The following is a 26,272-nucleotide window of genomic DNA, read 5'->3' as shown; positions in this document are numbered from 1 at the left end:
GTTCAGCTCAAATCATGATGAAAATACTCCTGGAAATATACTATTGCTTTTATAAAGATGAGAAAACTCTAAAGATAAAAGGTCTTCAAGTGAATGACATGAAATAATGGAATAGTTCTTCCCTAAATGTACTACAAGGAAATGGAAGATCTCCTGAGTCTGAAGACTGTCTTAGAGTTAAGGAATTTAGGACTTCAAACTAATAATGATGTTAAGAGTGGCAAGGACATGTGAACAATAAAGGAAATCCATCAGAGTAAACACTGTAGCTTCCAAGATATACTGGTGATATATTTGTAGTAATAAAATTGGAGCTGCCCGAGTATAAGGCTAAGCAATAGGCCTGGGACAATTATACCTGTTGCCCCTGGCAATGAGAGCAGATGATTGAATCTTCGATGATTTTGAAGGATGGGAGAACCCCAGAGAACTGGTACCATGAGAAACTCAGCATCTGAAATTTGGCAGTGGAAATGAAGATAGTAGATCTAGCCTTTATATGAGGAAGCAACATTATTTCATTTCCCAATTTGTGGATATTTGCGAGGAATCTATGTGCAAAAAAAGCTATGAGAAGTAAAAAAATATATGAAAGAAATGTCTCCTGATTTTATTATATGGGTAAGCACATGAGTATGTTCACTGAGCCAACCACAAAGATTAAAAATTAAGTTCTCTAGAATTTATTAAGCAGCTGCTATATGCCTATTAATATTCCAGGTATCTTTCTTGGATCTCATTTAATTCTTGTAGCACTCCTGAAATGTTGGTATTGGTAACTCCATTTCTATAGAAGGCAGTCAAGTAACTTCTTCAAAGTAAGGCAAGATTATCTGTTTTTCAAGTTTCAAGGGGAAAAAAAATATTCACTCTAGACTAAAAGTGTCAAAGATTTAAGTCTTATATTGGACAATGAAGAATGAAATAAATAGGTAAGAGAAGTGGAAAAATATTAGAGGTCAGTGTATGGAAGGAATATCAAAGCCTGTAAATACCAACTTGACTGGAAGAAAACATATGTTTAAAAGCAGATAGAAAATACTTTGGAAAAGGGAGTTGAGCTTAAATTACAATAAGTCTATATACTTTTAAACAACTCCTTCCTATCTCTCATCTTTCTAATTTTTCAGTTCCGTTGAAAGGAAGGTGGTTTAGTTTTATACTTTCTATTTTATAGCTATTTGGTTGATGAAAGAAGAGGATTTTTGTTTAAGATCCTCTATCTTGTAGTGATTTGGTTTTATAAAAAGATGTCCAAGCTACACTATTTGGATCTAGTTCATAATTTGTGCCTAATATAGTCTACACCTCAGATATGTATGCATATAAAACCAATTCCAAGCAACTTAAAAGTAACACAGGAAATTCAGGTTAACATTTGTCACAGTTTCCAGTGGAAACAGCCTCTTCTATTTAACTTGTGATGAAATGAAAATGCTACACCTTGCTTCCTCTCTCAGTGTAATGCCTTCTCCCTCTGTTCTAGCCAAAATTTCACAGACTTGGACATTGCAGAGAATACTCTCTTCCTGGCCTTTCTTGGGAGACACTGAGAACCATTTTCTGTAAAGGACCAAAAAATATGCATTTAAGGGATGATGAATGTTGCTCAGTGGTAAATCTTTGTGTAAAAATGTGTTAAATTTTAGTCATTTTCTGTGGGATTGTAGCATCAGCAACTGGCATGAGATGAATCAGACCGATGATTCCAGTTCTTTGCAAAGCAGACAGCATGATATAATGGCAATGAAAAAATCTCCCTTGGCAACTTTTGTAGCCACGAAGTGCAAAAGAGGTGTTAGATATTACTATACTTGGAAAGAGCAGGAGTCCTCATTTCAACTATTGAAATTATTTGAAGCCATCTTTTACCATTTCCTTTAATGCTCATAACGTGGCTATCATCAGGATTTGATTTTGATTTCTTGAGCAGGACAGCCTTACCTTGGTTTTCTGTGGAGTCTGGAGCCCTTCAGAAGCCTAAGAATCTATCAAGGGATTGTTTGAGCAATATGTATCCATATATATATATATATGTGTATATATATATATACATTTCTTTGCACACAACATTGCCAAGTATCATTTCAAGAATTGAATGTTTAGATTTTTTGCAACTGCCATAGTCTTACTTGGAAGGTCACTTTCTGTGAGAGTTGCATAGATGCAGTTCTTTCAGGGAAGAATTTAAGATCGGTTGTGTATTCATAATTTAAAGAGAAACACACATGTTACGGAAACCACGTAAAGCAATTTTCCTCAAGCGAGAAGTTGTAAATGCTGTCAGAACATGTTAACTTGGGTGTTGCAAGGATTAACTGACCACCAGGAATTTTTAGTCTATTCACTAAGCCTACCGTGGATGTTCAGAGCGGTGAATTCTAACAGAATTGTTATCAAAGTTCTATTGGAATGTAGAGCAGAAAGAAACCAATTCCAGCCAACATGGCATAATTGTCTCTTGCTTGATATTATGAAGCTATTGACTATTATAGAACTGGGAAAACTGGTTTTGGCCACTGTTGGCCTACAGCGGCCAACTATACTTCCCTCAATCCTAACCAGACTAAATCCTAAGGAACCAAGTTTAGAAACCACGTGGCTTAGAGTTTTGAAAAATAGCGCTGACACCAGGTGGCTTCAACGTCGACCATGCTACTGGCCTGTGTCTAAGTGACAGAAGCACCTGTATGCCATGAAAGAGTTTAGAGAGCTCTCCAGCTGCTTCTTTGACTATTACTATTGCCATTCTGTTTTCCATGAGGCTTTGTCTGTCTATTCTTATTTTCATAACTATGGAATATATAACTTCAAAAGCTTCCTCCTTATGTTCCTGATTCATATTCTGTTATTCAGAAAGCCACATACTGTGGCCCTTTGAACATTATTCAGCAATTTTAAGCTTATTTCTGACAGGTGCTGTATAAACAGTCTTTTTGTAATACTGATATTTCAGATTTAGAGAGATATTTCATTTTAATTATTAATAAATATCATTTCATATTTAAGCATGCTTTTCAAAGTAAGGGGCTTCCCAGGTGGAAGCACTTTGTGCATTTATCATAATACATACTTCAAAGGTCCAGTTCTTTCAAAAAGACCAAAAGGTGCTATATGCAAGTTGTTAATCTCTTCTTCAGACAGTCTATGAATTGGTGTAGTCTTTAATATTTGTCAATTTGCCTCCACAAATTGCCAAATTAGGTAAGATCAACAAGTTCATTTCTTACTCCTATGAGAGTTCAACACAAGTGTTTCAGGAGTGGCTTTTCATGTGTTGATTAGGGACTCAATTTCCTTCCATTTTCTTATACTACTGTCCTTTAGAGCCTCATAGGCCTTTGCTGAATCCTTTTCCTCCAGTTATCAAAGGGATGAAGAGAGAGTGGACCATTCCATGGAAGGATATTTATAGATCAAGATACAAGTGGTGTCTGTCACTTCTGTCCACATTCAATTAGTTACAATTCAGACTCACATTCTCACCTACTTACAGTGGAAGCTGGGAAGTGTTGTCTAGTTGAAAAGAAGCGAAACAGAAAAACAAGGTAGTCTCTACTACAGCCGTTCTACCTGGATTTGCTCAGCTTACATTCCTGGTAGTGAATAATTTTTCATAAAAATTTGCTTTCATATAGTAGTAGCTTTACATTGCACCCTGATCTTCCAAAGAGATAACTTCACAATCCAATCTTTAAAAATAATTTACTGAAAACTTTATTATCAAAAATTACGTTCTCAAACTCTGCTAAATATGAAAGCTTTTCTTTCAAAGGATAATAAGTGTCTCTTGTGGTCGAATAATTGGATTATTCCTGGCTAAGACTGTGAACTTGTTGAACATTTTTTGGACAGTTTCCTCTTTGACTTCTTTCTAATGGGTCCACAGTTTACTAAATCTCCAAAATCATATACCCATTGCTGTGGTGTTCCCTCCCAGCTACTAAGGTCTTCATTTGGACTTCCATTTCTGGCCCCACTTGTTAAGGACATTGACATTAATGGATATTTACTGCTTGAATTTTAAAGGTGAATTTGGGGGTTTAATGACTAAGCTGTTTCCTCTCATGCATTCCCAGGAGCACAGATTTCAATGCAATGTTAATAGATGTACAAAAATATGCATATATAGACAAACACACAGCCACATCCTCACATGGATTCTATGGCCCTCTACATTTGGGAAATTAAAAACAAATTTTTTAATTTTAGTTTTATTAGAGTATAGTTGATTTACAGTGTTGCATTAGTTTAGGTTAGGGATACAGTTTTAGTTAGGGATACAGTGAAGTGATTCAGTTATATTTTCATTCTTTTTTAGTTTCTTTTTTCATATAAGTTATCATGCTAAGTCGCTTCAGTTGTGTCCAACTCTTTATGACCCTATGGACTGTAGCCCGCCAGGCTCCTCTGTCCATGGAATTCTCCAGGCAAGAATACTGGAGTGGGTTGCCATTTCCTTCTCCAGGGGATCTTCCTGACCCAGGGATCGAACTCACATCTCTTGTGTCTCCTGAATTGGCAGGTGGGTTCTTTACCACTAGTGCCACCTGGGAAGTCCATATAGGGAAATATCGATTTAAACAAAATAGAGCAGATTTATCTTTTATATACAGTTTAATGTCTTATATATTACATTATATATAATATCTGTATATATATTTTCTACCTTAGGGTCTATAGTGTGTTAAATGTGCATTTTGATGCTCCAATAATTAAAAACATGTGTGCTCAGTTGCTAAGTCATATCCGACTCTTTCTGACATGATCTGTAGCCCACCAGGCTCCTCTGTTCATGGGTTTTCCAGGCAAGAATACCGGAGTGGATTGCCGTTGTCTTCTCCAGATGATCATATCAATCAAACCCACAGTACCCTGCTTTGGCAGGCAGATTCTCTACCACTGAGCCACCTGTGAAGCTGAATAATCCCCAATTCTCACCTACAGAGGCCTGCCACAGCATCTAAATGTTTGATATAAAAACCATTTCTGTGTATTAAAGCGATATTTTCCAGTGTTTTACTGCAGGCTGATCCCTTAAGGAGAAAAAAGTAAAGTTTTCAGGGTCAAAGAAATGTGTGAAATACCACATATTATATTTGCATTTGTATTTGTTTTTTTGAAATATTTGAGATTTTTAATGCAAGATTTTAAATCTTAATACAACTACAAAATGAATGGACATTTTCTTTTTTAAAAAATTTATTATTATTATTTTTACATCTCAGTTTTATTTATTTATTTTTTTACTTTACAATATTGTAGTGGTTTTGCCATACAGTGACATGAATCTGCCATGGGTGTACATGTGTTCCCCATCCTGAGCCCCTCTCCCACCTCCCTCCCCATCCCATCCCTCTGGGTCATCCCATTGCACCAGCCCCGAGCATCCTGTATCATGCATTGAACCTGGACTGGTGATTCATTTCACATATGATAATTTACATGTTTCAATGCCATTCTCCCATATCATCCTGCCTTCACCATCTCCCACAGAGTCCAAAAGACTGTTCTACACATCTCTGTCTCTTTTTCTGTCTTGCATACAGGGTTATCATTACCATCTTTCTAAATTCCATATATATGCGTTAGTTAGTATACTGTATTGGTGTTTTTCTTTCTGGCTTACTTCACTCTGTATATTAAGCTTCAGTTTCATCCACCTCATTAGAACTGATTCAAATGTATTCTTTTTAATATTCCATGGTGTATATGTACCACAGCTTCCTTATCCATTCATCTGCTGATGGGCATCTAGGTTGCTTCCATGTCCTGGCTATTATAAACAGTGCTGCGATGAACATTGGGGTACACGTGCCTCTTTCAATTCTGGTTTCCTCAGTGTGTATGCCCAGCAATGGGATTGCTGGATCATATGGCAGTTCTATTTCCAGTTTTTTAAAGAATCTTCACACTGTTCTCCATAGTGGCTGTACTAGTTTGCATTCCCACCAACAGTGTAAGAGGGTTCCCTTTTCTCCACACCCTCTCCAGCATTAATTGATTGTAGACTTTTGAATAGCAGCTGTTCTGACTGGTGTGAAATGGTACCTCATTGTGGTTTTGATTTGCATTTCTCTGATAATGAGTGATGTTGAGCATCTTTTCATATGTTTGTTAGCCATCTGTATGTCTTCTTTGGAGAAATGTCTGTTTGGTTCTTTGGCCCACTTTTTGATTGGGTCATTTATTTTTCTGGAATTGAGCTGCAGGAGTTGCTTGTATATTTTTGACATTAATTCTGACAATAATTTTGACATAATTTGTCTGTTGCTTCATTTACTATTATTTTCTCCCATTATGAAGGCTGTCTTTTCACCTTGCTTATAGTTTCCTTTGTTGTGCAGAAACTTTTAATTTTAATTAGGGCCCATTTGTTTATTTTTTGCTTTTATTTCCAATATTCTGGGAGGTGGGTCATAGAGGATCCTGTTGTGATTCATGTCAGAGAGTGTTTTGCCTATGTTTTCCTCTAGGAGTTTTATAGTTTTTGGTCTTATGTTTAGATCTTTAATGCATTTTGAGTTTATTTTTGTGTATGGTGTTAGAAAGTGATCTAGTTTCATTCTTTTACAAGTGGTTGACCAGTTTTCCCAGCACCACTTGTTAAAGAGGTTGTCTTTTTTCCATTGTGTATCCTTGCCTCCTTTGTCAAAGATAAGGTGTCCATAGGTTCGTGGATTTATCTCTGGGCTTTCTATTCTGTTCCATTGATCTATATTTCTGTCTTTGTGCCAGTACCATACTGTCTTGATGACTGTAGCTTTGTAGTATAGCCTGAAGTCAGGCAGGTTGATTCCTCCAGTTCCATTCTTCTTTCTCAAGATTGCTTTGGCTATTTGGGGTTTTTTGTATTTCCATACAAATTGTGAAATTATTTGTTCTAGTTCTCTGAAAAATACCGTTGGTAGCTTGATAGGGATTGCATTGAATCTATAGATTGCTTTGGGGTAGTATGGTCATTTTCACTATATTTATTCTTCTGATCCATGAAAATGGTATATTTCTCCATCTATTTGTGTCCTCTTTGATTTCTTTCACCAGTGTTTTATAGTTTTCTATATATAGGTCTTTTGTTTCTTTAGGTAGATATATTCCTAAGTATTTTATTCTTTTCATTGCAATGGTGAACAGAATTGTTTCCTTAATTTCTCTTTCTGTTTTCTCATTGTTAGTATATAGGAATGCAAGGGATATCTGTGTGTTGATTTTATATCCTGCAACTTTACTATATTCATTGATTAATTCTATTAATTTTCTGGTGGAGTCTTTAGGGTTTTCTATGTAGAGGATCATGTCATCTGCAAACAGTGAAACTTTTACTTCTTCTTTTCCAATCTGGATTCCTTTTATTTCTTTTCTGCTCTGATTGCTGTGGCCAAAACTTCCAACACTATGTTGAATAGTAGTGGTGAGAGTGGGCACCCTTATCTTGTTCCTGACTTTAGGGGAAATGCTTTCAATTTTTCACCATTGAGGATGATGTTTGCTGTGGGTTTGTCATATATAGCTTTCATTATGTTGAGGTATTTTCCTTCTATTCCTGCTTTCTGGAGGGTTTTTTATCATAAATGGATGTTGAATTTTGTCAAAGGCTTTCTCTGCATCTATTGAGATAATCATATGGTTTCTACCAAAAATTTAGAGAAGAGCTAACACCTATCCTACTCAAACTCTTCCAGAAAATTGCAGAGGAGGGTAAACTTCCAAACTCATTCTATGAGGCCACCATCACCCTACTACAAAAGTCTGACAAAGATGCCACAAAAAAAGAAAACTATAGGCCAATATCAGTGATGAATATAGATGCAAAAATCCTTAACAAAATTCTAGCAAACAGAATCCAACAACATATTAAAAAGGTCATACATCATGACCAAGTGGGCTTTATACCAGAGATGCAAGGATTCTTCAATATCCACAGATCAATCAATGTAATACACCACATTAATAAATTGAAAAATAAAAACCACGTATTATTTTTTATTATTAATTATTATTGTTTTAATTATTAATGTATATGGTATTCCCCAAATTTATTTGACCCTGTTGGAAACTTCACTTTTTTTTTACTTCAGGGGAACAGCCTGCAGCAAAACACTGTTTGGAAAATACTACTTTAATCCACAGAAGTGGTACTTATATCAAATACTTAGATGCTGTAGAAGGCTGGTGTAGGTGAGAATTGGGGACAAAAAAGTATTTTTGTAAAAGGAAAACCATCCACATGTCATATCAATTATTTTTCTTCTGTTCAGAAGAAATTATTTCACCTGGAGTATGATTTGTTCACAGTATACACTACAGTTGAGAAATACCATGAGGTATGATTTCAACTTCTATTTTAAAAAAAGCAAACTAAAGTATTCTTGGTATGAATTCCATAAACAACAGTTACTTAATACTTCAAAGAAGAACCAAGAAGTTCTGACTCTTCTTATTTTTAATAACTTTATATTGTCCATATCTTTGAGAGGTAAAAATAATAAACATTTAATTTTACAGTGCAAGGCAATTCTAGTGGACTTGAAGAAGATTTCTGGTCTAAAGAAGGAACTCTAATAACTAGTTGATAAGAGAATGAAATGTTGCTATTCTTTTGAATCTAAGTAGCAAGGTTTTGGTGAGGGATTTCAAATCATGCTATTTGTAGCCAAAACTGGGGGAAATGACATTATAATATTTTCTCACCTATGGTGCAATTACAAGTGTCAATTCCATTGGTTATGTACTTGTAGTTGGTATAGAATAATTTAAATTATTAATTTGCTATTCATTTCCTTTCTATATAAAATCATTATAAATCAATTTTTGTTTTTTGGTCAGTAAACAGAGTTATCAGTATTAGGCGACCAATCAGATACATTTCAATTTGAAGAAATATTGAATTCTAAACACTTCATTTGTATTTCTTTGTGAAAATGCCAAGGACTTTTTTAAAATTCATTTTCTTAAATCTTCTTTGGATGAAGATTATATATATTTGAATAAAGATGAACATTCAAAGACCTTCTAAAACTAAATACTGTAATTTTACCAGTAGGCTAAACAGAGTGCATTGGAGAAAACACCCTGGGGCTTGAGCATCTTTCAAGAGACTGAACTTAACATTTTAACAAGAGACTAAACAATGCAAGCTACTCTTGTTAATGGTTGGGCAGAAAAGAGGATAAATGAAAAACACTAAAAAAGTGTAATTGAGTCTATTTCTTGACATCAATTGATGACATGCCAGCAAAACCTAGGCATTTTCAAATGATATATTTGTTGACATCAAAGAGTCTAAGCAAAGGTGAAATATCTATGTAATAGGAATATTTTAAACTTTATATTGGCCACTGAAACATGCTTCATTCACAGCTACCAGAAGAGGAAATTGCTGATTTATTCACTTAGTTAACATGGCAAATATGTACATACAAGTAGCATGTAGTGTTTTTCTGCCAATAATCCACACTGTTTTCCATTAGTGGTTTTATGTCTATGTTTCTCACAAGTATGGATAAAAAATTTACATTAAATATAATTCTTTTATTTATAGAAAACCTTCTCGACTAGACATCAAAATCCTGTCAGCCATTATGTAACTGTACTATAGGGAAGATAGCTAATGCTTTAAGTTTAGGAAATCACTGGAAATACCTAAAACCATTATGTTCTCATAACTCTTCAGTAGCCAAATAATATCCGAATTTCTATTTGATCATTGAAAATCAAATTTGCATCTTTTCTAACAGTTTGATTGTATTAAATAGGATTTTCAGAAATTTTATCATGTTAAAGTTTTAGAATTTCACAACCTTGTAAAATAGTGAACAACCTTGTATTAGTCTATTCTGACCTATATGTCGGGGTTATTTTCTGTACAAGTGAGGCCAGCTCTATTTTCTAGTCTAAAGACAGCTTTCATCTTTTTGAAATGGATTTTACTATAATAGTTAAGGAGATATTAATAGGCATAAAGAATATTTTTACTCAAAATTAGTAATCAAACTTCCTTTAAAAAAGTTAAAATATGTGGGAACTATGTAGGAACCCTACATACCAGATACCAGATAATGCACAAGTTAACTTGAAAAAAATACTTTATTGAGGTGTTAAATATATATATATATACATACAAGTGAAAAGTTTATAAGTATACTGCTCAATAATTAATACAAAGTTAACACACCAGAGCAACCAAACCCAGATCAAGATAGAATATCACTAATACTCTAAAATTAGCAATCATGTGCTCTAAGATTATTTATCTGTCCTTCCTGAGACACCTTCTTGATTTCTGATACCATGTATAAATCCATTTTCATGATTTTATAAATTCCAAATATTATCCATCTTTTTCTCTTTGATTTCTTTCATTCAATATTGTGTTTGTGGGATTTATTCCTATTAGCTTTAATCCATTCATTTAAAAAATAATTTCAAAATGGTTTATATTTATAAAAATGGAGAAAAGATAGTATAATGTTTTCATGTATGCCACATCCACCTTCTTTATTTACACTGTAACCTAGTGTGACAGATTTGACACTAGTAATGATGCATTATTATTAACTAAAGCCTATGATTCATTCCTTTTTCCTCAATTTTTGTCTAATGTTCCTTTCTTGTCCCAGGATCCCAACTAGGACACCATATTATATTTAGTCATCATGTCTCCTTAGGCTTCTCCTGTCTGTGATAGCTTCTCAACTTTTTTTTTTTTGTATTTGAAAGCCTTAACATTTTTTAAGAATAATTGCCTGATATTTTGTAGAATGCTGCCTATGGAGATTTGTCTGCTGTTTTCTCATTGTTTAGACTGGATTTTTTTTTGGAGGAAGACCACAGAAACAAAGTTCCCTTCTCCTCACATCATATGAAGGAATACATATGGCAGTTTCTTATAAAACCAAACATATACTTGTCATTTCATCTAGTAATTCCATTCTTCTATGTTTACCAAAGGGATAAGAAAAATATGTCTACAAAAACACCTACATAATATGTTCATACTGCTTTATTCATAATAGCACCAAACATAAATTTTCCAATGTCCATCAATGGATGGCTATATTAACAAATTGTATTTTCACAAGATAAAATATTGTATCATTGTTTAGTTTCTAGGTCGTGTCCAACTCATTGCAAACCCATGGACTGTAGCTCACCAATCTCCTCTGTCCATGGGATTTCCCAGGCAAGAATACTGGAGTGGGTTGCCATTTCCTTTTCCAAGGGAGCTTCATGACCTAGGGATTGAACCCACATCTCCTGTGCTGCAGGCGGGTTCTTTACCTCTGACTTACAAGAGAAGCCCCAATGGAATATTACTTAGCACTAAAGAGGAGTAACTACTTATATACACACAATATAGATGAATCTCAAGATCTTATTCTGAATAGAATACAAAAATAACACATACTATTTCATTTACATAAAGATCTAAAATAGGCAAACTCAACTTAAGTGAAAAAAATTAGAATGATGATTACTTTGGGCATCAAGGTAGGAAACGGCTGGGAAAGGACACAAGAGAACTTCTGGGGATACAACAGTGTTCTGTGTCTTCGTAAGGATTTGGTTGTTTGTCAAATGGTGCACTTAAGATGTGTGTATTTTATTTTAAATAGATTTTGTGTGTGTGTGTGTGTTCAGTTGCTTAGTCATGTCTGACTCTTTGTAACCCCATGGACTGTAGCCCACCAGACTCCTTTGTTCATGGAATTTTCCAGCAAGAATACTGGAATGGGTTGCCATTTCCTTCTCCAGGGGATCATCCTGACCCAGGGATTGAACCCACGTCTCTTGTGTCTCCAGCATTGGCAGGTAACTTCTTTGACACTGCAGCATCTGGGAATCTCAAAAGAAAAAAAAGTACTGTTAAAAAAAATTAATGCTGTGATATACATGCATAAGTATTTGAGGGGAACTGTACTGATATTTGTCAACGGCACCCCACTCCAGTACTCTTGCCTGGAAAATCCCATGGACGGAGGAGCCTGGTAGGCTGCAGTCCATGGGGTCGCTGTGAGTCGGACACGACTGAGCAGCTTCACTTTCATTTTTCACTTTTATGCATTGGAAAAGGAAATGGCAACCCACTCCAGTGTTCTTGCCTGGAGAATCCCAGGGATGGGGGAGCCTGGTGGGCTGCCATCTATGGGGTCGCACAGAGTCAGAAATGACTGAAGTGACTTAGTGGTAGCAGCAGGACTGATATTTGTAACTTTGAAAAGCATAAAAATAATATGGGTTGATAGATGGATAGAAGCATGGGTATACAGATGGGTGTTTGATAAAGCAAGTATATAAAATTTTAATTGTAGAAACTAATCTGCTGCTGCTGCTGATGCTAAGTCGCTTCAGTCGTTTCTGACTCTGTGTGACCCCATAGACGGTAGCCCACTAGGCTCCCCCCTGGGAGTCTCCAGGCAAGAACACTGGAGTGGGTTGCCATTTCCTTCTCCAGTGCATGAAAGTGAAAAGTGAAAGTGAAGTCGCTCAGTTGTGCCCGACTCTTAGCGACCCCATGGACTGCAGTCGACCAGGCTCCTCCATCCATGGGATCTTCCAGGCAAGAGTACTGGAGTGGGGTGCCATTGCCTTCTCCGAGAAACTAATCACTTCATGGCAAATAGATGGGGAAACAATAGAAACAGTGGCAGATTTTATTTTTGAGGGCTCCAAAATCACTGCAGAGGGTGACTGCTGCCATAAAATTAAAAGACACTTGTTCTTTGGAAGAAAAGTTATGACCAACCTAGACAGCATATTCAAAAATAGAGACATTGCTTTGCTGACAAAAGTTTGTCTAGTCAAAGATATGGTTTTTCCATGAGTCATATAAGGATGTAAGAGTTGGACTATAAAGAAAGCTGAGCACCAAAGAATTGATGCTTTTAAACTGCGGTATTGGAGGAGACTCTTGAGAGTCCCTTGGGCTGCAAGGAGATCCAACCAGCCAATCCTAAAGGAAATCAGTCCTGAATATTCATTGGAAGGACTGATGCTGAAGCTGAAACTCCAATACTTTCGCCACCTGATGCAAATAACTGATTTATTGGAAAAGACCCTGATGCTGGGAAAGATTGAAGGCAGGCGAAGGGAAGGGCAGAGGATGAGATGGTTGGATGGCATCACTGACCTGATGGACATGAGTTTGAGCAAGCTCTGGGAGTTGGTGATGGACAGGGAAGCCTGGTATGCTGCAGTCCATGGGGCTGCAAAAAGTCAGACACAGCTGAGAAACTGAACTGAACTGAACAGTGAGTATGAGTATTCACTGAAAAATTCTCTCAATTTTTTTCCTCTTTGAAAACTTACATTAAAAATATTAGGAAACAAATTCAGAATTTAACCAAGATTTTACAACCTCCTCCGCTACCCCCTGAACTATGCCATACATAACTCTCTCCCGAATACTGCGTTGATTTTGCCGCATGTTTCCCTGCTTCTGTCCTTACTCTTCTTCTGCAATCCATTTTCACTGCAGTAGCCAGATTCTTTTGAAAATATAAAAGTGAGATCACATTAACTCAAGTCCTTGTAATAATTCCCAGAGTCCTCCATGATCTATCCCCCTGCTAGCCAACTGACTTTCTCTCATAGTTTTCAGTGGATGACATCCTCCTTATGTTCCTCCAATAGGTCAGACTTGCTTCTACTTTGGGTTTGTTCTCTCTACTTGGAATGCTCTTTTTCAAATGTTTTCCTTTCCAACCTTCATATCATTGTCCCTATTTCACTTTTTTAATCAGAGTCACTCTGAACACTCTTTTCAATAATGCAACATGTATCCTGATCCCAGTACTCCTCACCACCCCAATTCCCTATACATTCTTTTTTTTGCATTTATTTTTATTAGTTGGAGGCTAATTACTTTACAATATTGTAGTGGTTTTTGTCATACATTGACATGAATCAGCCATGGGTTTACATGTATTCCCCATCCCGATCCCCCCTCCCACCTCCCTCTCCACCTGATTCCTCTGGGTCTTCCCAGTGCACCAGGCCCAAGAACTTGTCTCATGCATCCAGCCTGGGCTGGTGATCTCTTTCACCCTAGATAATATACATGTTTCGATGCTGTTCTCTCGAAACATCCCACCCTTGCCTTCTCCCACAGAGTCCAAAATTCTGTTCTGTACATCTGTGTCTCTTTTTCTGTTTTGCATATAGGGTTATCATTACCATCTTTCTAAATTCCATATATATGCATTAGTATACTGTATTGGTCTTTATCTTTCTGGCTTACTTCACTCTGTATAATGGGCTCCAGTTTCATCCATCTCATTAGAACTGATTCAAATGAATTCTTTTTAATGGCTGAGTAATATTCCTATACATTCTTTTTATTTTTTTCCATGCCATTTATCACTTTCTAACATTTATGCAATATATTTCTTATGCTTATTATTTATCATTATTTATTTCCCTGTTGTGGCAGGATTTTTATTTACCTCACTAATACAGCCCAAGCACCTAAAAGAATGCCTGACTGGTGCAAGACTCTAAGTTAATATTGGTTTAAAAATGTATGAATGGGTAAAGTTGGACTTGAAAGATGGTAAATATATATTTTCCTGAAAATAAAACTTTTTTTTAAGCAGAAAATGTCTATGATAAAAAAAATTACAATATTAAAAAAAAAAAGCAAAACCAAAGTAAAACCCTCCTACCCTCATAGCTCAGTTGGTAAAGAATCTGCCTGCAATGTAGGAGACCTGGGTTCAATCCCTGGGATGGGGAGATCCCCTAGAGAAGGAAATGGCAGCCCAGTCCAGTATTCTTGCCTGGAGAATCCATGGACAGAGGAGTCTGGCGGGCTAAAATCAGTAGGGTCACAAGAGTCAGACATGACTTAGCGACTAGACCACCACCACCAAGCCAACCAAGCAACCATAATCATTGCTGATAACCTGATGTACATTTGCTTTTCAGAAATATATATATATACACACACATGATCAAATGGTTCATAACAATGTTTACTTTTTAGGATTATTTATAATAAAATAAAATTCTCCAATCTAGGCTTCAATACTACATGAACTGGAAACTTCCATATGTTCAAGCTGGATTTAGGAAAGGCAGAGGAACCAGAGATCAAATTGCCAACATCCATTGGATCTTAGAAAAAGCAAGAGAAGTCCAGAAAAAAACCATCTACGTCTGCTTTGCTGACTATGCTAAAGCCTTTGACTGTGTGGATCACAACAAACTATGGAAAATTGTTCGAGACGGGAATACTAGACCACCTTACCTACCTCCTGTGAAACCTGTATGCAGGTCAAGAAGCAACAGTTAGAAACCAACATAGAACAGCCTAGTTCCAAATTGGGAAAGGAGTACATCAAGGCTGTACTGTCACCCTGATTATTTAACTTACATGCAGACCACATCATGTGAAATGCTGGGCTGGATGAAGCACAAGCTGGAATCAAGATTGCTGGGAGAAATATCAATAACCTCAGATATGCAGATGACACCACCCTTGCAGCAGAAAGTGAAGAGGAACTAAAGAGCCACTTGACAAAGGTGAAAGAGGAACGTGAAAAAGCTGGCTTAAAACTAGACATTCAACAAATGAAGATTATGGCATGTGGTCCCCTCACTTCATGGCAAATAGATGGGGAAACAATGGAAACAGTGACAGACTTTATTTTCTTGGGCTCCTAAATCACTGCAGATGGTGACTGCAGCCATGAAGTTAAAAGATGCTTACTCCTTGGAAGAAAAGCTATAACAAATCTAGACAGCATATTAAAATGCAGAGACATTACTTTGCCGATAAAGGTCCATCTAGTCAAAGCTATGAGCTTTCCAGTAGTCATGTATGGATGTGAGGGCTTGCCTATAGAGAAAGTTGAGTGCCAAAGAATTGATGCTTTTGAACTGTGATGTTGGAAAAGACTCTTGAGAGTCCCTTAGACTGCAAGGAGATCAAACCAGTCAATCCTAAAGAAATCAATCCTGAATATTCATTGGAAGGACTGATGCTGAAGCTGAAACTCCAGTACTTTGGCTACCTGATGGGAAGAGTTGACTCATTAGAAAACGCCCTGATTTTGGGAAAAACTGAAGACTGGAGGAGAAGGGAACAACAGAGGGTGAGGTGGTTGGATGGCATCACTGACTCAATGGATATGTTTGAGCAAGCTCCAGGAGATGGTATAGGACAGGGAAGCCTGGCATGCTTCAGTCCTTTGGGTCTCAAAGAGGTGACTGAACAACCACAAAAATAAAATTATTTTATAACTTGCTTTTTTTTTTGCTTAATACTACATATTCCAGTTAGCATATTTTCCATTAGTAACTTAAACAACATCATATTAATGGCTGTGTTAGTTAATCCCTTGTTGGTAACTTAGGCTATTTTCAGTCTTGCACAACTAAAAATAATATTTTAACGAACATTCACATAGCTTACTTTTTTGCACATATTTATAATATTTTCCTTAGTATAAATTCCAGGAATTGAAGTTGTTGTATCTGAGGGCATTCTTTTTAAGGCCCTTAATAGGTATCCCCAAATCTCTTACTCTTGAGATTCATAAAAGCTTAAAGTTTACACTCTCACCTGTAGTGTAGGAGTGTTTCCTTTTGGTGGAAAGAGGGATTTGGATAAAGAAGAAACAATGGAGACCATCTGACCAGTTTTTGATTGGATTGTTTGTTTTTTTATGATATTGAGCTGCATGAACTGTTTGTAAACTTTGCAGATTAATCCCTTGTCAGTTGCATTGTTTGCAAATATTTTTTCCCATTCTGTGCATTTTCTTTTCATTTTGTTTATGGTTTCCTGTGCTGTGCAAAGCTTTTGAGTTTAATTAGGTCCCATTTGTTTATTTTTGTTTTTATCTCCATTATTCTGGGAGACTGATCAAAAAAGATATTACTGTGATTTGTGTCAGAGTGTTCTGCACATAGTTTCCTCTAAGAATTTTATAGTATTAGATCCTACATTTAGCTCTTTAATCCTTTTTGATTTTATTTTTGAGTATGGTATTAAAGAATGTTATAATTTCATTTTTTTACATGTAGTTGTCCAGTTTTCCCATCACCATTTATTGAAAAGACTGTCTTTTCTCCTTTGTATAGTCTTGCCTCCTATGTTATAGATTGATGATGATGTGAAGTCACTCAGTCATGTCCAACTCTTTGCGACCCCATGGACTGTAGCCTACCACGCTCCTCCATCCATGGGATTTTCCAGGCAAGAGTACTGGAGTGGGTTGCCATTTCCATTAGGCAACTGTAACTTCATAGGTTTATTTCTAGGCTTTCAGTTCAGTTCAGTTCAGTTGCTCAGTCTTGTCTACTCTTTGTGACCCCAAGGACCACAGCATGCCAGGCCTCCCTGTCCATCACCAACTCCCGGAGTTTACCCAAACTCACATCCACTGAGTCGATGATGCCATCCAACCACCTCATCCTCTGTTGTCCTCTTCTCCTCCTGCCCTCAAGCTTTCCCAGTATCAGGGTCTTTTCAAATGAGTCAACTCTTCGCATCAGGTGGCCAAAGTATTGGAGTTTCAGCTTCAGCATCAGTCCTTCCAATGAACACCCAGGACTGATCTGCTTTAGGATGGACTTGATGGATCTCCTTGCAGTCCAAGGGACTCTCAAGATTCTTCTCCAACACCACAGTTCAAAGGCATCAATTCTTTGGCACCGAGTTTTCTTTATAGCCCAACTGTCACATCCATACATGACCACTGGAAAGACCATGGCCTTGACTAGATGGACTTTTGTTGGCAAAGTAATGTCTCTGCTTTTTAATATGCTGTCTAGGTTGGTCATAACTTTCCTCCCAAGGAGTAAGCGTCTTTTAATTTCATGGCTGCAGTCACCATCTGCAGTGATTTGGAGACCCCCAAAATAAAGTCAGCCACTGTTTCCGTTGTTTCCCTATCTATTTGCCATGAAGTGATGGAACCAGATGCCATGATCTTAATTTTCTGGCTTTCAATACTGTTTGATTCATCTATATTTCTGTTATTGTGCCAGTACCATACTGTTTTTTTTTGTTTGTTTGTTTGTTTTTTTTTTATGATGGCAGTTTTGTAGTATAATCTGAAGTCAGTGAGCCTGATTCCTTCAGCTGTGTTTTTCTTTCTGATTGCTTTGGCTATTTGGGGTCTTTTGTGTCTCCATTCAAATTTTAAGATTTTTCTCTTCTAGTTCTGTGAAAAATGACATTGGTAATTTGATAGAGATTGCAATGAATCTGTAGATTGCCTTGGGTATATAGACATTCTGATACTATTGATTCTTCCAATCCAAGAACATGGTATAGCTATCAATCTGTGACATTTTTTCATTCTCTCTCCAGAGTCTTAGAGTTTTTGGAGTATAGGTCTTTTGTCTCCTTAAGTAGGTTTATTCCTATGTATTATAGTCTTTTTGTATGTAATGGTAAATGGGATTATTTCTTTGATTCTCTTTCTGATTTTTCATTGTTAGTGTATAGAAATGCAGCATATTTGTTTTTTAAAAGGGTAGAAAAAGAGAAAAAGTAGAAAAGAAACAAACAAGGGCTTCCCTGCTCTGTGAGCACCATATGCAAAAGCCTATAGGCAGGACAGGGCACATGGAGCTCCTGGGAGAGGAAGAGGCCCCGCCTGGCCCACACTGCACTTTCACACTGGAGACTACCCTCTTCTCTGCAGGCTGCCATAACAAAATGCCAAAGACTGGGTGGTTTAAACAACAGGAATTTATTTCTCATAGTTCTGGAGTCTGGAAGTCCAAGGTCAAGGTGAAGGCAGGCTCGGTTGCTCCCGAGGCCTTTCTGTTTGGTTTATAGATGGCCATCTTATCCTATGTTCTTATGTGGCCTTTTCCTTGCGTGCACCCCTGGTGTATCTTTCTCTTCTATAAAGACACTATCATATTGGAGTTGGGTCCCTATACTTATTGGCCTTTTTTTTTGGCCTAGTAACCCTTTTGAAGGTGCTACCTCCAAATATAGTCACATTCTAAGGTACAGAGGGTTGGAACATCAACATACAAAATTTGTTTGGTTGGGGAGGGTAATTCAACTTATAATAGGAATTCTGGGAGAGAGAATAAAGAACATCTTAAAAGCTTTTTTCAGCTAAAGCATAGAGTACTGCTCCAAAAACAAGGGCTTTTGACCAGTTGCGGTGATTCATTTGTGTCGATAGCATCTTAGCACAGCCCACTGAGAGTTGCTTCCAGTTGTGCCTCACTAACCTTCAACTAAAGCATCTTGTCCTTAGTCCTTGTCGTCACATTGTAGGCATAAAGACAGCTTGGGCAGAAGACTGCCAAACCTAAAGCATCTGAAACCTAGACCCTGAAAAAGAAATACCATAAAAGCAGCATTGTTCCTTTAGGGAAAACGGGGAACAATATTAAAGAGTTGTTTGATCTGGAGTTTTCCTCTGAATTGTTACTAAAAGAAATTTCCATAACATGTTCTCTAGATTCTTCTTTTTTTGGTAAATATTTTTCTAGTCAAGAGGGATTAGAGAATCTGGGAGAACAAAAGTCTATTAGGACAATCTAAGAAAAAAGAAACCCCAAATTTGTTCTTTTAGGAAGTGAAAGTATTTATTTAGGTCCTGGGAGACTAGAATTATAATGTAAATTTATGTTCTAGTCCATGTAACAGTGGAACTCATGACATCTCTTGGATGTTCTCAGACTCAGTTTCTACTCGTCTCCCTTGCATCCTGTGCTAATACAGGTATGCAGACGTTGCAAGAACTCATAATTCAGCTGATTAAATATTAGCTTGAATCCTTATGCTATGCATCTCAGAATCAGGCATGCTCAGAGGAAAGAGGCATTTATACATTACCTCTCTTCTTTTATTGGTCCGTCGTTGTTCCACGGACTTCCAAGTTGCATGTGGGTAAGTGTCAAAGGAATATCCCACACCAAATTCTCAGTGAAACTCTGGGAAAAGAAGATGAAGCTGATCAGGTGCTGTTAGGTTGAATCTAAGTAACAGGAGTCAAAACAGATGCAGAGTGATCACCACACGCATGATTGGGAAGAGAATGCTGTGCTCCAGAGGATGTGAAGTGAGGCACAGGTGTCCCATACATCAGGTATACTAAAAAAGTTAAAGGTGGAGTTTTATTCATTCTACAATAGCTATTAGGGGATGAATTATGTCAGAAAAATGCAAAACATTGTGGTAAAAGTTACTCTTGACTACTCCATTACCGTCAATAATATTTAATGTTACTTTTGCTTACAATCAAGCAGAAAACATATTTAGGCCCCAGGGTGCCTGCTGTGAATGGGGTGCTTGAGCATATGTTTCCCTAGAAAATTCAACTTGCTTCCCATTGAAATCATGGACTCAACTATGAGAGTACTTTGATCAGCCCCTACCCCACCAAAAAAACAAACAGCCACTGATCACCATTTCCAGATGGAAAGTCTGCTTGGAGTATTTACAGGTTAAAAAATGAGTTTTGTATTAAACTAGCTGTATGTTACTGGAGACACTTTTAAATTCAGCAAGTGACAGGGAATTAGCCAAGTGATAGAGCTCTTAAAAATAACCCAATTATATAATGAAAGATGAAGAGGATAGTTTTTTAGAGGATAAAAGTTTAAATAACTTTTCCCCTGAAAGGCAGATATCACAACACATTTGATTGAAACTAAGCATTTTTAGTTATTGTCTTCTAAATGTTTTTAATGTTAACTATTATGAAATTATGGCAATTTAGAATATAATGAAATATTTCCTTATGTCACAAATACCGTCTCTTCCAGACTGCAGAAATGGTTTGCTGAGCAGTTGTGAAGGGTTTATTTTCCAAAGATAAATATTAGCCCACTTTCATACAGATTTTTTTCTCCCAGTACAAGGAAGGGCTAGGCTTCTTTCCTACATGGCTGAAGTATTAGAGCAAACGATCATTATAATTTCTCCCTCTTCTACTACTATACCCTGCAGCATTAACAAAAGTCTTGATTCATACAATAGTGCAGATTTTACAGATTATCGTAGAATCTCTATAATTTTTTTGGTGCTTTTGCAAATAGTGTTTGGAATGCCTTACCCACTGAAGTTAGGTTGCAGGTTAATATCTATTTGTCTATCTGTCATATAAAAAGATGCTATATTTTAAATCAAGACCATCTATAATTTAGCAAAGTGAGGATTTACATTTAGAACAGCACAGAATTAAAAAAACAGAATAATTAACTACTTAATTTATTGTCTAGAACTATGTAAATAATTTTAATTGGTAACTAAAAGATCCTTACATCTTATTATTTATGAAACTTGTTCAACATTAACAACTGGACATTTAAGCTTCTTGTAAATGTTAATGTACTGAAAGACCTTTATTATGTCCACTTGTCATTTAAATTAATAGGACAGTGATTATTAAAACTAATATTTTTCTTGGGAAAATTAGTGTAGTTATTACTACTTGATAATTGCCTTCTACACAGTCATAGTTATGTTCAATTTCTCACAACACTATTTTGTAGACACCATGATTAGATTTGAATCAAGCTTAGAGTAGGCTGGTCATATCAACAAACTACATGATTAAGTAAAGTTTCAAAGATCTATTAGACATTTTAAGAATAATTTACTTTTATTAAGTCCTATACTTATGGACTGCTCGACTTTCAACATTTTTTGGTATATTTTATTTTAAGGAGCAATATATTTAGAAGTGTTCCTCAAGTGTGACTTAAAAATATGTAAAGAGAAACTAGATGAGGTTTATTTTGCAAATTTATGAACAAAAGAATAATTTTTAAGAATCTGGTTTTCTAGAGTAAAATTTTAAATGAAAGGAACCATCAAGAAAGGTTTTCCATTTCTTTTTGATCCTATACATTTTGTCTTGCTTATCAGGGAACTCTGCTAAATATTTTAAAGGCTGTTAAGAATTTTAGAGGGAATAACAGAAACAAAATTTATCTTCCTGCTTTAAACAACTAAGAAAACCCAGGCACATGTAGATGTTTTTAACAAAGGATTTGGGTATTGGAAGGCAAGTAACCCTGGAGAGTAATTCCTGAGAGAAATGCTTCTACATGCAACTGTTTTAGCCCACTGCATGAACGGTGCTGCAACGCAGGGAGAGAGAATCCCCAAATACCCCAGTGGGCTCTACAAGATGAAAGTGAAAGTCGCTCAGTTGTGTCCGACTCTTTGCGACCCCATGGACTGTACAGTCCACAGAATTCTCCAGGCCAGAATACTGGAGGGGGTAGCCTTTCCCTTCTTCAAGGGATCTTCCCAACTCAGGGATCAAACCCAGGTCTTTCGCATTGCAGGTGGATTCTTTACCAGCTGAGCCACCAGGGAGACCCAAGGATATTGGAGTGGGAGGAGACAGAATTTGAAGTGGCCAAAAAGGCTACACTTTGGACAAAATGCTGGTGAGACAAAAGAGACACAGTGAGAGAGACAGAGAGTGCAGTCTCCAGGTGAGTACTGATCACTAGAAGAGTGTAAAGAAACTCTATGAAGCTAAACAAAGATCCAGAAATCCTGAGTTAGACAATTCTTGGTGCTATATCAATTTTCTACAATCTCTTTAAGAGGTTAAATGCACAGGGAATACTTCCTAACTCACTCTATGAGGCCAGCATTATTCTAATATCAAAATCAGACAGAGATATTATAAGAAAACTATAGGCCAGTGACTCTCATAAACATAGCTGTAAAAATCTTCAAGAAAATCTTAGCAAATCGAATCCAAAATAGTGTAAAAAAGAATTCCATTTCATGACCGAGTGGAATTTATCCCAGGTATGCAAAATTGATTCAACATTCTAAAATCAATAATGTAAACTATCACATAAAGACTGAAAAAGAAAAATCACATGATCGTATAAGAATAGATGCAGAAAAGTGTTTGACAAAATCCAAAACCCATTTATGACAAACTCCTGCCCCAACAAAACTCTCTGTAAACTAGGAACAGAGGTAAACTTTCTCAACTTGATAATGACTACAAAAAATGGACAGCTAACATCATACTTAAAGGTGAGAAATTCAGAGCTTTCCCACTGAACTCAGGTACAACGCAAGGATGTTTCCTCTCATCACTTTTTTTCCCTCATTATATTGGAAGTCCATGTTAATCAATAAAGAAAGGAAATAAAATATATTTCCTTTGGGAAGGAAATATTGGAAATGAAGACATAAAACTATCTTTGTTAGACAGCCAGGTGACATGGCTGTCTAAGCAATAAATTTGAAAGAAGCAACAAAAAACCTGGAACCAATGATAGCCAGGTTGCCAGATGTAAGATTAATATGTAAAAGTCAATGGCTTTCCTATATACCAGCAATGACCAAAGTAGAATTTGAAATTAAAAATGCAATATAATTTACACTAGTATCCCCTACAAAATGAAATGCTTAGGTATAAATCTAACAAAGTATGTACAAGATCTACATGAAAAAACTATACAATTCTTGTGAATGAAATCAAAGAACTACGGAAATGGAGAGATATTTCTTGTTCGCAGACAGGCAACTCACTTTGTCAAGGTGTCAGCCCTCCCCAACTTGATCTATAAACTCAATACAGTCACAGTCAAAATTCAGCAAGTTTATTTTGCGACTATTAACACACTCATTCTAAAGTTTATACAGAGAGGCAAAAAGATCCAGAATAGCCAACACAATAGGAAAAGAGAACAAAATTGGAGGATTGACTTTAGGACTTACCACAAAGCTACGGTAATCAAGACAGTGTGGTATTAGCAACAGAAACAAAAACAAAACCAGTAAATAGATCAGTGGAACAGAATAGAGAACCACAAAGCAGACCCACATAGATATAAGCAATGGATCTTTCATAGAGGAGCAAAGGAAATACAATGAAGCAAAAATAGTTTTTTCAGCAAATGATGCTAGAACAAGTGGACATCCACATGCAAAAGCCAAATCTATATGCATACTTACAACCTTAACCAAAATTAACTCAAATGAATCGTATACTTAAATGTACGACTGGAAACTATAAAATTCCTAGATGATACCATAGCAGATGTTATGATTTGGGATATACTGTTATCCTTGCAAATATAATACCAAGAACTTGATCTATGAAAGAAATAATTTATAAGCTGGACTTGAGTTTCAAAAAATCTGCTCTGTAGAATTAGAAAACAAGCACAGACTAGGAGAAATTTTTTGCAAAAGACTGTCATCCAACATATACAAAGATAAATTGTTTTTTTGTTTTTGCTACAAAAACCCTACAACAAATGTATATGATCTGAGTAAGTGCTTTTTCCCTTCCTAGGTGCCTCAGTGGGTAAAGAATCCATGTGCAATGCAGGAGACGTGAGTTCGTTCCTTGGGTCAGGAAGATCCCTTGGAGGAGGGCATGGCAACCCACCCCAGTATTCTTGCCTAGAGAATCCCATGAAGAGAGTAGCTTGGTGGGTTACAGTCCATAGGGTCACATAGAGTTGGACATGGCTGAAGCGACTAAGCACGCACGTACTCTACTCTTTGGAACAATGTTTAGATGTATGCTCTTACCACTTTTTTTCAACTTTATGCTAAAGGTCCTGGCTAGTTCTGTTAAAATGGTAAAATAATTAAAAAGCACACAGATGTAGAATACCAACATTGCTAAATAAATGAACATAGGGGTAGCAAGTATTCACATTTAATGAAACCTTGATTGTTTCTGGTGCAGATGAATGTAGATTTCTCTATTTTTGCAAATTTAAAGTTCCTTTTCATCCTTAGATAAAATAAAGAGGTAAATGAACTTCACAGTGGTATTTTTCCAAATGAAACCTTTTCTTCTTCTACCAGTGAAGAAGAAGTGTTTTTGAAAGGCTGATGTCAAATAATGTCTGTGTTACAAGCCTGTTTTATAAAGTCTGTTAATATTGACCAAATAAGTATTTTCATATTCTTATATGGCAGTTAGCCTACTAATTTTTTGGCTAGCTCTGTAATATCCTAGTATATTCTTATAGACATAATAGCTGCCAGGAAAATGCTTGGCCAGGCCTCATTCAAGCAAGGGAAAGGATATTCATGATTATGTGACATGTATATTTAGAATATAATATTTCAAGTTAGATTTGGCAAGAAAATAGTCATGCACTAAAACATGTGAGATATCTTGAATCTTTCTGGAAAAACCCTCAAAGGAAAACGATTTAGGAGTTACAAACATTTCTCTTAACTCTGACTTCTCAATAAACTTTTGGTTCATTTGCATTTCTGTTGACTGGTTTCCTATCTAAATGGTCATTAAACATGCTTTTCTTTCCAAATGTTTTTTGCTGTAAGAGATCATGTGATTTATATTTTCTTACGAATTTGTATAAGTGAGCATAGATCATTTTATGTATTTCTTTGGGAGACTATCCTGGTGACAGGGAGTTTCTCTCCTAATTATGTAAAAATAACCTGAGGACTAGGAATGTAGGTATAGGTGCATCTATACTTGGAACATCATAATAAACACATTTCTTGTGTTGATTGACTACAATTAGAAACCTAGGACATCAACTATATTGCAGTCCTGGCCTCCAATTGTCTTCAAGCTACGTACCTGGAACCAAATTTGGCAAAAGACATTGCAATCTGACATACCACTTACTGCTTGAGATCACGTCTCTCTGGTTGAATTTGAAGTAATTTTTTGCATAGTACATTGGAGCTACCAAAAAAAAAAAAAAAAATCCAGCTGGTTTGATTTCAAATTGTTTTGACTTCATCTCTCTATTGTAGTATCTCTTGTCAAAACCAATTCTAGTCTTAGGTAATAAAAAAAGGTACCCCAAATCAAGGAGACATTGATAATGTGATCATTGAAGTGTTGGTGACTGTTGCAAATATTAGAGAATATAAACTTGATAGTGAGGGCTTGAAAAGGCTTATTGGTATGGAGACTGGAAGATAAAGAGACCAAGCCCATTTGTCTCTTCTGGCTGTGTGTTTGTGGAGACAGATCTTCAGTTCCACTAACATCACTCAAGAATATGCCTGGGGAATCTAGCCTTCTATGACTTTCTGCCAAAACAGCTTGGGAAACAGCTGGTGATAATTCTGGCTTCCTTCCCCCGCTCAACAGCTGATGTTCAGAAGCAGGGAGGCAATTGAGTGGGTGTGTTCTGAGCCATCGTATCACTGCTTCTCCTTCAGCTGCTCCTGCTCCCACGCTCAGGAGCAATCGGAAGGCTGACTTCCTAGAAATGGCCTCAAAGGGAGGACAGTCCTACAGATTTAGGTACTGGGGGGAAAATGATTTTGGCAAGAAGAGGTCCAGGGGCAAGGGTAATTATCCAG

Source organism: Cervus canadensis, chromosome 24 (genome assembly GCF_019320065.1).
Source record: "Cervus canadensis isolate Bull #8, Minnesota chromosome 24, ASM1932006v1, whole genome shotgun sequence".
NCBI classification, from domain to species: Eukaryota; Metazoa; Chordata; class Mammalia; order Artiodactyla; family Cervidae; genus Cervus; species Cervus canadensis.
This window is presented reverse-complemented; position numbering follows the sequence as displayed.